The sequence below is a fragment of the Rutilus rutilus genome (assembly GCF_951802725.1).
Source record: "Rutilus rutilus genome assembly, chromosome: 22".
NCBI lineage: Eukaryota > Metazoa > Chordata > Actinopteri > Cypriniformes > Leuciscidae > Rutilus > Rutilus rutilus.
The window spans coordinates 8,622,229-8,637,328 of record NC_140227.1 but is presented as its reverse complement, the minus strand read 5'-3'; the positions used below and the strand labels follow the sequence as shown (position 1 = coordinate 8,637,328).

General features: G+C 38.9%; 1 protein-coding gene across 3 annotated transcripts in view; it reads left to right on the top strand.

Moving 5' to 3' along the window:
* LOC311282093 (tubulin polyglutamylase TTLL7-like) overlaps positions 1-15,100 on the top strand; it is a 164,438-nt gene that overhangs the window by 29,404 nt on the left and 119,934 nt on the right. For 2 of the 3 annotated variants that reach the window (XM_084395660.1, XM_084395658.1), the window contains exon 1: positions 1,937-2,144. The exons of the other annotated variant lie outside the window; for it this stretch is intronic. The gene's annotated coding sequence lies outside the window, so the exon portion shown is untranslated. Of the gene's footprint in view, positions 1-1,936; positions 2,145-15,100 lie in introns of those variants that run through there. 3 annotated transcript variants of the gene reach the window in all.

The following is a 15,100-nucleotide window of genomic DNA, read 5'->3' as shown; positions in this document are numbered from 1 at the left end:
CATGTAAAGTGTGACATTATTATTGACTTGTATTACTGCTACTCATCACTCTAATTCACAATTCAAACTAAGTTCCCCCTGATAAAACCACTAAGGTAAGTATGGTAAGTGCTTTCCTTAGAGTAGGGGAGCGCGGGGCACAACGTAACACGGGGCTAGTTGTAACACACTTGTTTTAAATACTTCCACACATGCTAGGATGACGAAACTTAGTGTATTTACTAGTTGCCATATCAACACTATTATATAGAGAAAAAATTGCGCCAAAATTATTATTTTTTTGGAAGATATCCATAGACATTTATTAAACCATAGCAAAAGTACATTTCTTACTTAAGTTAATTTTTCATCTCTATTTTTTTGTGTTTATTTAAAATTAGACAAATCTGATATTATTTTAATCTACAATATGTTATTTAACAGTTGAGATAGCTCTTTAATGCTTCGCTAACTAGCAGAAGACACGTGCAGGGTTTAAATTCCAGTTGTGCAGGCGGGGCATGTTGTAACACTGCGTTACAATGTGCCCCTATTAGAAATATGCTATGATATTCTATAGTTTTATTAATTTTATTGAGAAAACGTGAGAAAAAGGTGAATAAAGACTGAGAGTCAATGTTCAGAAATGACTAATTATTTATTTGTTTTGAATTATGTTGTATAGCTGTGTTTTCCTGTGTTCGTAGTCAAAATTCAAAAATGAGTTTATATTTAATTATAAAAAATTGCCATTATTTTATATGAAAGAGTTTTTTAATTGTATTTTATTTAGAAAATATTTTAGTTTGTCTTGTATATTTTTTTTTATTAGATCAGATAACATTTTAAGCTGTCATATATGTCATGTTACAATGTGCCCCTCACATGTTACAATGTACCCCACCTATGGGGCATGTTGTCACATTTTACTTCCATTCTTTCGGGGTATATCCAGAAAAAAGTATATACTGTATTAATAAAACAAAACCACATAATTGTACTAGACATGTGGGAAATTAATGTGGGAAAAAAATAAATACTCTGAACCATAAGCAGATTTACACAAACTGAGAAAGTCAAAAAGCGTTACTTTGTGCCCCGCTCTCCCCTATGAATTTATAAATATTAACAAACAAACAAACAAACAAATAAACAAACACTGGTGCACATTTGCAGGCAGTTGCCACTAGACACCCTTACAAACAAAAGCAAAATAATAGGCCACCGCCGTGTCGAACGGTTAAGTCGTGGCGCCATCATGTGGAGAACAGACGGAATAAACTTCAGTGATGATTTGGCTATCTACATTAATTGGCCAGTTTATTAAAATGCACGACTAAATGGTCAGATTAAAATATCATTCAAACACAAATGTTACAAAATTACTAACAGGCTAGGTAGACAAAGGACATCATTATTTAAATATTATTAAAGTGAAATACAAAAAAGCAAAATCTAGCTGTATTTTATTTACTGTCAATTTTAAGTCACCTTTTAGTTTTTAATCTAATGTCACAGTAGCCTAAACAGTGGAAAATGCTTAACAATCTAATTTTGTTCATAGATTGGTTTCTGTTAGGGTCACATAATAACATTTTGTGAAAAAAAATAAAATAAAATAATATTAGATACAATTAATTTAGAAATAGGAAATGTATAATATTTATTATTAGCTTCTTTATTGATATTAGTCTTCTGAATAAGAACCCGGATGGAAACATTGGTTTGTTGCTAAGAATCCGTGCGCTCCGGAAGAGTCCATGTATTTCGCAGTGGGGAATTATGGTCACTCAACAGTAAACATACACGCTAAAGCATGCCACTTAATCATGTAGTAATACACAGTAATCTTATTACATTTTATAGGCAATAAAAATGTCCAAACTGTGGTTAAATTATATTGTGTTATTTATACTGTGTAAACAGCATGCAGTCCACGCGCCCCTATCTGAAGAATAAGTCGGTCCATCTTCATCGTACACTTGCGGTAACTGGACAACATACAGAGCAGATTGAGGTCTTTCATTCAAAGCCAACATTTAAGTGAAATGTTAAAACGAAATAATATTAATTAAGGTAAAACATAAGAATTACACACAAAGAAACAGAGAAAAGCGAGGAACAGCGACATCATCGCAGACAGAGAGACAGAAGCCCGTGTTTAGGTAATGTACTCAAAACCTTCTCATTTTCATCATCAATGATCTGATTACAGTGGTCACAAAGTTTATACAAAATAATAATACTATTGACATATAATTATTCAATTGCTTGGGCTCAGTGTCTGTAATCTATCTGGCTGTCTTCTGTGTCAGAATGCGGCGCATCTCTGCATCTCTCATCGCATCCGCATCTACTGTTTATAAATAATGATTATTTGTCACTTTAATAACATGCAACATAACCTAAGCATTGTTGACGAGTTCGTTGTGCAGTTTAGATGAACAGCTGCATAAATCCTGGCAATGCATTACCGGTGTTTTATTATCATTTGGGCCTCCTTGCATCAGTGGATCATGCAGAGAAATCAGAGGCAAATGGATCACATGACAGCGCGAAACACCCTGTATTTAACTGTGAGTTAGAAGGAGAATGAATGGAGAAAGCCACGTGTTTGGATGCAGATCGGGTCTTTTGATCATCCTCGTTATATGTGGCCTACACAACACGCATGCCAACACTTCCATCACATAATGATCATGAATTAACCTGTGCACATGAGCCAAGAACAACAAAAGATCAGGATCTATCTGTCTGTCTGTACATTTATCCACCTCATGCCACATGCTGTATAGCCTCTTAGCAGTAGACCTCATAATATAACGTTTGTTGAGAGGGTGCCATGAGCTCTATGCTGTAACAGACCAGTGATTCAAGTCTAACAGCAGATTACATCACTGATGTCTTCTGTTCATGGGAGAGAATGGTGTCTAGGAGAGGTTGATGTTGTTTGGTCATTGGTTCACCGTTGCAATAAACAAATTTGTTAAGCATTGTCCAGAGTAGGAGATTTGAAGATTTCTGGTGTTTTTTATCTGTCTGTCTGGCAGGGGCGTTTCCTCAAAGGGAGTGTCTAAAAAAAAACTGGGTGAGAAAATAACCCATATTACAAAATGTGAAATTAAACATGTAAATAACTAAAAAAGCAAATAACACTGCCCAACAGCGACATCCGCAGGTGAAGTTACAGCGGGAGGCGCTGATCTCATTGACTTAAACATGACACCCTACATGTCTGCGGTGGGTTTAGTGGGGGGTAATTGAGAATGAATGGGGGAAAGTCATGTGAGAGGAGGCAATGTCTCCATCATGATATGATTGGTTTGTGTGATAAATCCCGCCTCTTGTTTACGTGCACATTCTTGAATTGTCCTGAATGAAGACATGTTTCTCAAACGGAAGGTTGCATCCTACGAAGGCTGCATATCTCAGCTGCCATGTATCAAATGTCGCTGAAGGCCATCTCAATTTGAAGGATCCTTGGAAGGCAGCCTTCGTTTCAAGTCCTTCATTCAGCCTGTTTTGAAGGATGCAATAGATGTATCCTTTGTTAACACACAATCCTTTGCACACATTTAAATTCACAAAAAAAAAAAAAAAAAAGACGGACGGACGGACGGACGGACGGAAAACGAGTCGGTACTGAGCTTGACTGAGTTTATTATGAAATGTAAGACAAAAAATATGTTTCGGACATGAAAGCATAGATGTTATCTTTTGTTTAGCTGTAAATGAATCACTTAACACTAAACTGACAATAATGTAAGCCACTGGGAGACCTCAGATGGCTGTCATTCACTGTATTGCATTAGTCAAGTCAAGTCATCTTCATTTATATAGCACTTTTAACAATGTAGGTTGTTCCAAAGCAGCTTTACAGAGATACAAGGATAGTTTAAAGGAGTCATAACCTAGTATTACATTGGATACCTACTGCTGTATTATAGTCTTTCAGGCCCTTCTAAAAAAGAAAAGTGGAAAAAAAATAAACACAGACCTACTTTTACCCTTATTTCTGAAGGCATTATTGTCTCGCGAGATCAATGCGATGTTTTGGCTGTCATGGACGCTCTATATGGCTCTGCACGCCAGTTGAAAGGGTTGTTGGGACAGCGTCATTAAAAATTAATTTCATCCACTGGTCCCTGATAGTTTCGTCCGATTTTGGGAGATAAAACACATTTACATGTTTTTTATGGCAATCAACCACAGAGCAAGTCCGGTGTGCACTCGGTTTCTCCATCTTTCTCGACTGAACTGAATATGAGGGGGAGAGGGGAAGGGGGGGCTTCCTGCTGCGGTGTCCATATATGGTATATCCTACTACCTCATGACGTCAAGAGGGAGCTGAAATCAAAATCTCGTATTTGAGTGCGCGTGCACGCGCGCTGGTTTATTTACCCTGAGGTAAACAAACGCTTCACTTTTAAATATCGGCTTCCCGGCCAGTGTATAATCGTTAGTCGATCATAACATACATTGATTCTCGTGGAAAAGTGAAAATTGCAGGTTATGACTCCTTTAAAGTAACAGAGATTGTTTTGGCTTTCTAGCAGTTCTTGAATAAAGTTCTTTTCCAGCTAAAGTTAATTTGATTGATTCACTTCCGTCGCAACAATCATTAGTTATTAACTTAGGGGCCACTAACACGACACCGTTTTAACTGGAAACTCTACACAGACTTTAAACGCGAAACCTGTGAGAAACGCTGATGGCGTGCACATGCGTATTATGAGTTCAGTCTATTGGTATGTGCGTTTGAATATGTGCGCAGGTTTGTAATTCCCTACATACCAAGCCTTAAAAAACTACTTGTCTGGCCTTAACATTTTTGATACAGAATTTTATCACTTCGGGGTAGATACGCGAACCGAATTTTCCCGACAACGCTTTATCTGTAGAGTGGTAAAGGGATCCTCCATAAGGAGAAACTAGTTGGCACTTTAGCACCCGCTATGACATCGGGTCCAGGCGCAGGTCCTTCATCAGATCTGGATACAGCCTGGATCCGGCAGGCTGCGGGAAAACCTCGGGATGAACAAAAACACTAAAATTAGCGTAGATGCCATTCTTCTTATGATGTAACGAGTACATCAGGATTTATGGGAAGTGTTCACGGTTCCGGCTGACCTGATCTATGCAGCCTAACGTTGAATTATAGAAGTCTATAATGTGTTATGTGTATGCTAGGTCAAAGAGATGTGTTTTTAGTCTAGCTTTGAACTGACAGAGTGTGTCTGCTTCCCGGACAATGGTAGGAAGACTGTTCCAAAGTTTTGGTGCTAAATAGGAGAAGGATCTATTGCCAGCAGTCGATTTTGATATTCTAGGTATTATCAACTGGCCGGAATTTTGAGATCGCAATAGACGTGAAGGACTATTGGCGCTTTTCCACTGCATGGTACGGTACGGCTCGGTTCGGTACGGCTCACTTATGGCGCATTTCCACTGCGTGGTACGGTACGGTACGGCTCGCTTCAGCTCGCTTTAAATGGTACCACCTCTGTTGAGGTTCCAAGCGTACCGTACCGATACTAAAATGTGACGTGAAAACACTGCAGATCACTGATTGGTCAGACAGAATCGTCACTACCAGCGTCATTGTATTTGCGACACGAGACACTAAACCTGCTAGATTTAAATAGCCAGTAGACAACAGCCAACGCTGTAGCACCTGTTTTTAAAGTATTTGCTTGAAAAAAGAAGTAAAAAACTTCAAAAAAAGAAATGGCTGAATCGTGGTCAGTGGACAAGGTGCAGATGTTCCTCTCGTTGGTTGCTGAGGAGCAGATCCAGCGAGAGCTGGATGGGGCAACACGTAATGAAAAATTTGCGTTTACGATGATGTCATGGCAGTAGAGGTGGCAACTATAACGATCAGTCCCACCCACTTTGAAGCGGTACTAACTGCAGTGGAAAAGCAATTGAGTTAAAGCGAACCGAATCGTGCCGTACCGAATCGAGTCGTACCACGCAGTGGAAAAGCGAAGCGAGCTGAACCGTTCCGCGCCGAGTTGAACCGTACTGAGCCGAACCGAGCCGTACCATGCAGTGGACAAGCGCCATATAATGCGTTAAGAGCTTGCTCAAGTACTAAACCATACAAACCAAAGCGGAGCTAAACCATTTAGTGCTTTGTGAGTAATCAGCAATATTTTTAAATTTATACGATGTTTAATAGGGAGCCAATGCAGTGTTGACAGAACAGGGCTAATATGGTCATACTTCCTGGTTCTGGTAAGAACTCGAGCTGCTGCGTTTTAGACCAGCTGTAGTTTGTTAGGCTTGAGGTCATGAACGCATGAATTGTTCCGCATTTGTCAATGAGAGCATATGGCATAATTTAGATATATTTTTAAGATGGAAAAATGTGGTTTTACAGATACTAGACACATGACTTTCAAATGAAAGATTGGTATCAAAGAGCACACCCAGGTTCCTAACTGACGACGAAGACTTAACAGAGCAGCCATCAAGTGTTAGACAGTATTCTAGGTTACTACGTGAGGAAGTTTTTTGTCCAATAATTAGAATCTCTATTTTTTCAGAATTTAGTAGTAGGGAATTACTAGTCATCCAATTTTTTATATCAGCTATGCATTTCGTTAATTTTGTGAATTGGTAGTTTTCGTTAGGTTGTGAAGAAATATAAAGCTGAGTATCATCGGCATAACAGTGAAAGCTAATTCCATGCTTCCTAATGATATCTCCTAATGGTAGAATGTACAGAGTGAACACCAGTGGTCCTAGTACTGAGCCTTGTGGTACGCAATACTGAACTTACACTGATCGATAAGACATCTCTTCATTTATTGCTACAAACTGATAACGGTCAGATAAGTATGATTTAAACCATGCTAATGCAATTCCACTAATGCCAACATAATTTTCAAGTCTATTTAAAAGAATGTTGTGGTCAATAGTGTCAAATGCAGCACTAAGTTCGAGTAACACTAATAGAGAGATACAACCACGATCGGATGATAAGAGCAAATCATTTGTGACTCTAATGAGAGCTGTCCCGGTACTATGGTACGGTCTAAATCCTAACTGAAAATCCTCGCAGATATCATTTCTTTCTAAAAAGGAACATAGGAGTGAAGATACTGCCTTTTCTAATATCTTTGACAGAAAGGGTAGATTCGAGATCGGCCTCTAATTGACTAATTTTGTAGGATCAAGTTGCGTTTTTTTAACAAGTGGTTTAATCATAGCCAGCTTAAAGGTTTTTGGTACATATCCTAGAGACAAAGATTAATTAATGATAGTAAGAAGAGGATCTATGACCTCTGGAAGCATATCTTTCAGTAGCTTAGTCAGTATAGGGTCTAACATACATGTTGTCGGTTTAGATGATTTAATGAGTTTAGCGAATTCTTCCTCTCCTATAGCAATACACTGGGTACACTATACTGTCAAAGAGCACCGTCCTTCGGATGAGACGTTAAACCGAGGTCCTGACTCTCTGTGGTCATTAAAAATCCCAGGATGTCCTTCGAAAAAGAGTAGGGGTGTATCCCCGGCATCCTAGCCAAATTTGCCCCTCGGCCTCTGTCCATCATCGCCTCCCAGTCATCCCCATATACTGATTGGCTTCATCACTGTCTCCTCTCCACCAGTATGCTGGTGTGTGGTGGGCGTTCTGGCGCAATATGGCTGCCGTCACATCATCCAGGTGGATGCTGCACATTGGTGGTGGTTGAGGAGATTCCCCCTTCCATGTAAAGCGCTTTGAGAACCTAGAAAAGCACTATATAAATGTAACAAATTATTATTATTTATTATTAATAAATTAATAAAAAATTTCCTTAGGGAGACTACAATGCACACCCTGATGCGATACTGTAGTAGACGGTTGCATAGTTATAATTTTGTCCCTGATATTATCAATCTTATAAGTGAAGAAGTTCATAAAGTCATTACTGCTGTGTTGCTTGGAAATTTCTGGGCTTGAAGCTTTCTTTTTCGTTAGTTTAGCCACTGTTTCAAATAAATACCTAGGGTTTTGTTTATTTTCTTCTAATAGGGTTGAAAAATAAGCAGATCTAGCAGCTTTTAAGGCCTCTCTGTATTAGGGATGGCGAAAACTAAAAAATGTCTTGACCGACCACCGAGCCTCATTAGCCGGTTGAAACCGGTTAACCGATTAGTTTAAAATATGCTACGCTATTTGAAATAACAGCCATTGCGAGCCGCGCCTGCAATTTCGCAACTCTGTCGCATCTCTCTGCTGCTCTGCCTCCCGCTCGCTCACACACACGTCACTTTTTTTAAATCCCCTACAGCGCGAAACATGAGTCCCGCAAACGCGGCGCTGAGGAGCTTGTATGTAATCGGAGGACAAATGGCTCCTTAGTTTCTAAATGGTTTGGGTACAAGGTGATCGCGTTGAAAATAAAGGCGTTTGTCTAGCATTAGAAGCTCATTTGTAACATTGCCGCGGCTCATTTAAGAAAACGACAGCTCCGAAGAGACGCCGCTTTAGTTTGAGGTAGTGCTAACAATAATAAAGAAAGATGATGATCATCATCACCTTACATCATAGATGATGTGCTACTACTGTATTTAAGCACTGTATCACACAAGTTGCAACTTACATCTGTGTCATTCTTTTTGGTGAAATGGTCCCACACACTACTTTTCTTTGCACGCTTCAGCCTGTCGTCTGCCCTGGCTCTAACCTCGAGTGTTTTAGCCTGTAGCCTTTACTTTTCGCAAACCTTGTGAGCGCGCAAACCCAAACGCTGTGACCTCGCGCCAAATGTTTTTATTGGTTTATGTACAAACAGGCGAGTTATGAAAAATTGAGTGTGAGGGATTTGTTCACTTCACACAAAAAGATCTTGGAATGAGATGGCTAACTGTAGTAGCGTTTAGTCCACTGTCTATAATAGCCTAATTTAGAGATCACTTTTTTTTTTTTTAACCGACTACCGACAACTTTGATCGGTTAACGTTGATACGGTCAACCATCGGTCAAATGGTCATCGGTTAACATCCCTACTCTGTATGCAATCGAACTCTCTTTCCATGAAATGCGAAATACCTCTAGTTTTGTTTTCTTCCAGTTGCGCTCCATTTTTCTGGCTGCTCTCTTAAGTGCCTGAGTGTGCTCGTTGTACCACGGCGTTGGACTATTTTCTTTAATCTTCTGTAAGCGCAACGGAGCAACTTTGTCTAAAGTGCTGAAAAAGAGAGTTAAAAGTTTCTGTTGCAATATCGAGTTCTTCTAAGCTATCCGGGATGCTGAGATGATGAAACTGATTAGGAAGATTATTAATAAAGCAATCTTTAGTGGCAGAAGTGACAGGTCTAACATATTTGTAATATGGAGTCGGCTTTGCAGCCTTTTTGCTAAATGTAATTTACACGAGACTAGATAATGATCTGAGATGTCATCGCTCTGCTGCAGAATTTCAATGGCATCAACATTTATTCCGTGTGATAATATTAGATCTAGAGTATGATTACGACAATGAGTAGGTCCTGACACGTGTTGTCTAACTCCAATAGAGTTCAGAATGTCTTTAAAGGTCCCATTGCATGGATTATTTTATTATTTTAGAATGTTTCCTGGGGTGCCCTTATAATGTTAGTATGTTTTTTAGATCAAAAGTTGTTATAATTTAGAAATAAAAGGCATAGCCTATTTCCTAGCCTGATTTGAACGCTCTGTTTGAAGGGGCGTGTCTGCTGTGAGCCTTCAGTGTTAACGCCTACTGCTGTGATTGGCTGACATGCTTGCATATGCTTGGAACTCTCTCGAAAACTTTTACTATTACAGCTATTATACGTTTTTACTATTACAGCTATCGGGATTAACGAATCGTGAGAAGTTTAAGTATTTAGATCTATTCCCATCACATAAAAGTGATGAGCATTGAGCAGCTGACAGTCTGTTGATCGCGTGAATGAAGATCTTATCATTGCAACGCAGTTTCTGCACTCTCAATAATGATTTTACCAATGCAAACATGAGGTAAGTACAGTAAGAGCTTCGTTGTGCAGTGTAACAGCGTCATTGATTTCATAACGAGTTCCAGTAGTACCTCACTGCAGTACACGATATCCAGGGGGTGGAGTTGGATCCAGATCTAAGGGGTGGAGATTGGTAGGTTTAGGGGTGGGTTTAGGGATCAGGGGGTGGAGATGGGTAGGTTTAGGGATCAGGGGGTGGAGATGGGTAGGTTTAGGTAAGGTGGGAGGATTTGGATCTGGATTTCGTGTTCTGCAGTGAGGACCATCTCACGAGTGTCCAGATAAACTCGCGCTGTGTGATTGACAGCTTAGGCGATTGGAAAGGGATTGTTCTTTGATCGCTTTCTGTATTTATATTAATCACAGTTTAAGTAAGATTATTTTCATCCTACTAAGAGAAACGACATGAAGTTGATCGTTTAGTCACTGGCTTGATTTACTGATACATAAACAGTATTGAACGACTTTGAGAGAAAGATTATCTGTCTGAATTTGAACAATTACACATCAGAAATTCACATAACCCACTTGTTCTTCAGAGGCTCGGATGAAGGAACTAAAAAAATACTTTTGTGTTCATTTGTACATCCAAACACTGAGCAACTGCCATGCTTTGCTCGTTTGCAAGCCATGATGTCTCTCAAAGAAAAAACAATATCGCGCTCGCGCAGCTCATATTCTCATGGGCGGGCTAAATTCTTTTTGCGGGCAAAGAAGAGAAAGGGGAGGTAACCTTTCCCCTTTTGACGACATAAGGGGAAGATTTCTAGATTCGCCCGTCTGAGCTTTCATTTTCTCAAAAATACCCAGGGCTTGGTTTACACCTATCAAAATGTCTAGCCAATGGGGGACCATAGGCTGGCTAGGGAAACTCATATTAAGGTTAAAAAACCTCATAAAGTGAAATTTTCATGCAATGGGACCTTTAAATGCCAATCCCAATGCATCTTTTTCATTATCTATATGTATATTAAAATCACCAACAATTAGTACTTTATCTGCAGCCAACTAACTCTGATAGAAAGTCAGCAAATTCTTTGATAAAATCTGTATGGTGCCCTGGTGGCCTGTATACAGTAGCCAGCACAAATCTCCAACGTGATTTGTCATTTACACCAATACTTCAAAAGAAGTATATTTAAAACTAGATTTCTTAGTGATTTTGAAAATATTACTATAAATTACAGCGACACCCTTTGCGTTTTAGACGAGGTTCATGTTTATAACAGTAATCTTGCGGGGTGGTCTCATTTAAAGTAATGTAATCGTTTGGTTTTAGTCAGGTTTCTGTCAAACACAGCACATCTAGATTTTAGTCAGTAATCATATCATTAACAATAAGTGCTTTTGAAGTAAGGGATAGAATATTCAGCAACCCAAGCTTTATCATTTGCTCATCTGTATTATAGCTGTTTTTTATTTGTTGAACATCAATTACATTTTTAACCTTAGATGGGTTGAAACGTTTTTTGGATTTCCAAATTCGGGGAACAGACACAGTCTCTATGTGATGATAGCTAGGTGAAAAAGTCTCTATGTGATGGGATTTATCTGACCTTGGTGACGTGAGACAGCTAGCAGACGGTTGGTTAAGCCAGTCTGTCTGCTTCCTGACCTGAGCCCCAGATTGTCATGTTTTATCTCTAAGACTATGAGCCAAATTACTAGAGAGAAGAGCAGCACCATCCCAGGAGGGATGAATACCATCTCTTTTCAACAGGTCAGGTCTGCCCCAAAAACTTTTCCAATTGTCTATGAATTCTATATTATTTTGCGGACACCACTTCGACAGCCAGCAATTGAGTGAACACAATCTACTGACTATCTCATCACTCCTGCGAACAGGAAGGGGGCCAGAGCAAATTACAGTGCCTGACATCATACTTGCAAGTTCACACACCTCTTTAATATTAATTTTGGTGATCTCCGACTGGCGGAGTCGAACATCATTTGTGCCGACGTGAATAATAATCTTAGAGAATTTACGATTAGCATTTGCCAGCACTTTTAAATTTGCTTTGATGTCAGGCGCTCTGGCTCCCGGCAAACATGTGACTATGGTGGCTGGTGTCTCTATTTTCACGTTCCGTGTAATAGAGTCACCAATAACTAGGGCACAATCAACAGGATTCTCAGTGGGTGTTTCACTGAGTGGGGAGAACCTGTTTAATGTTGTTATCGGAACAGAAGAGCGGTGTTTTATCCTGCGACTATAGCGTCTCACCGTCACCCAGTTGCCCTGCTGCATGGGCTCTACTTCAGCCGGAACCGAACAATGTACAGAGTTCACTAAGCTAGTCGCATCCAAAGCAGTATCTAAAGCCCTTGCATTCTTACTATCCTCGATTAAAGTTTGGATTCGTGTCTCTAGTTCTGAAATCTTCCCCGTCAGCTTTGCTATCTCTGCTATCTGAGTAAGTTATATTTAGCAGTATAAACAACAAGGAATGATAGAAAATAATGATTCAAAACAGAAAGATATACGAAGCTTTCAGACACACACCAACGCAAACAGCAGCAGAAGCAACGAGGCAGACAGGAGCAATCGATCCTGAATAGGAAGACAATTAATATAACGATTTGTAATACAAAGCATTTATCCAAAATTAAGTTTTAATAGTATTTTCGTGCCGTGAACGTGGGGGCGGGAACGTGACGTAGCCATGCACACATACTAGACTAGTTTAATTGCTGAGGAGGACACTAGCCTACAAGGACTGGACTAGGAAGGACACAGTCTCAGTAGGATGCAGCCTTCAGTTAGAGAAACACCCCATGGCGTTAATGGGAAGACACATTTTTTTATTTTTATTTTTTTATTTTATTTTTATTGCAAGTTAAAACATTGTAATGGGAAGACTAATTAAACAGTAAGTAAACAACTCAGCCATTTAGATATCACAGCTTTATGTCATGCCAAAATCAAACTGGAAATAGCATGAAAACATAATGACTTTGTTTTTTTTTAGTGAACAATCAGCTTGGGGAAATTAAAGGTAGGCCTACATCTTGTCTGTGACCAGTGTGTAAAGAGCTTGATGACCCAAAACACACCCATTACTCATTAAGAGAATAGGGACAACCCTTTTAGACCATGCGCCGACCATTTTTCCCGTCGTTAATCTAGCAAAAGTGGATTCGGTTAGCCGTGGATTCGGACACTAAGTGCACTTGCGCTGTGTGCTTTAGACGATGCGCTTAGATCGTTAAAATAGGGCCTGATGACTGCTGAAAATAAGTTCACTATTACAAAGAAAAGCTGAACATTAGTTCACAAATAATATAGGGTAAGTGTACCCATTAAGCCCATGTACCCTTTAAGCCCACTTTCAACTCTGAAGTCAAATTTTAAAAAGAGACAATAATATTTTATGCTGCTCATTATTTTAACCAATCCAGTGATTTGTTACTTCCCTGCCATTTTTATTGCATACCAATCACATTTGGCAATGTTAAGTTAGCCCCACCATGTGCATGCTGTCTCAGGGGACCTCACACAGAGTCACCCCAAAACTTTGGTGTTTCGGGGCCCTTCAGAAATCAACACAGTTCTGCAATTTTCAGCCATTTCTTTGGTAACTACATTGATATTATGTCAAATAAGAGATAAATGTCTTGTTTTTTGTGTATGAACAAATAGTACTTTATCATTATATATAATTTTCCTTTAAATGGAAAGATGAGTTTTATTAGCTTGCGTTCAAAGCTAATCTCTAGGTAAAACCATTAACCTTACAGAAAGGCTAGACTGCCAAAGAATTAAGCAGTGAACTGCAAACAATAAATGTTTTGAGATTCATTTTACATTAATTTATTAATAAATACATCATAAATGGTTTTGTAGAGAAGATTATTTTCATAAATTAACTTTTTTTAAGATGGGCTTAAATGGTACAGTGTCAGAAAACACATGCAAACTATAGCCAATACAAGCAAACCTTGAATGAAAAAAACTTAACATTTCTCAATGTGGGCACAATGAAAACTACTATGATACTTAGTCCACAGTATATTTAAGCTCCATGCATGTATTTGTAAACATATATTACATTTTTAAAGGAAAACATTCTTTTTTTCACCATTACTTACTGCGGAGCCATTTAAGCCCACCTTATGTGTTTCAATGAGGAATCCCTCTAATTGCAAACTTTGATACATTTTCTGAAAGTGTTTAATGATAAACATTTTTTGTGTGCTTTTTACCTTACTAACCTTTTACCCTTACCTTACTTACTACCTTAATTTACAACTATATTTAGATAGGCCTACAAATTACACACATTCATTCAAATGAGATAGAGCCTGTTTTGTCCTAATGTCCTTTATGTATAACCGGGCATAATTCGGGAGCCAAGCTGAGTTGAGGCTTGAGATTCCGGGCATGGAGAGGTCCCAGAGGGACCCTATATTCCCCACAGTCCTGAGCCACTGGGACCGTCCAGCTCCGAGATACCGCCACTTCCTGCCCTCTAGGAGGCCCCCCCTAAGCCCTGAGTATGGAGCCCCAACTCGGCTTGGCTCCCGAGATACACCCAGTCAAACTTCCAGCTTGACTCTAGATACAACTCCAGTCAAGCTGACTTAAGGCTCCAGACCACCGGCCACTAACACCTACCCATCCCACCCAGGGCTCGAATCAAACATTAGCAAAAGGAATTTTTTAATACTTCCCTGTCACTGAATAAATATATCGATGTTTTACTTCTTTAAAATCAATACATTTTTATATTTTGTGAATCAATAATGATGTGGGCTTATTTGGAACTCATGCTGGCTTAAATGGTGCAAAATTACCAATTAAGCCCATGCCAGACTTCTGACTTTATTCCTAAAATATCTTAATTTTATATTCTAACATGTACATCAACTACTTAATACATTTTCAAATGAAAGATAAATCTTGCATTTTAACAAATGATGTTTCTTATAAACTATGCCAATATCTATGAAAGAAACCTAGACTTAGATTTTGGTGGGTTAATAGGTACACCTACCCTAGCCTATATTGTTTAAATTGTTACTACCTTTAATTATTATTTTGGAATAAAAAAAAAATGCGTAAAAACACTAACTTGATGAAATGTATACTTGGTTTAGATAAATAGAACATGACATAGTTAGTGTATACAAAATAGAATTGTAT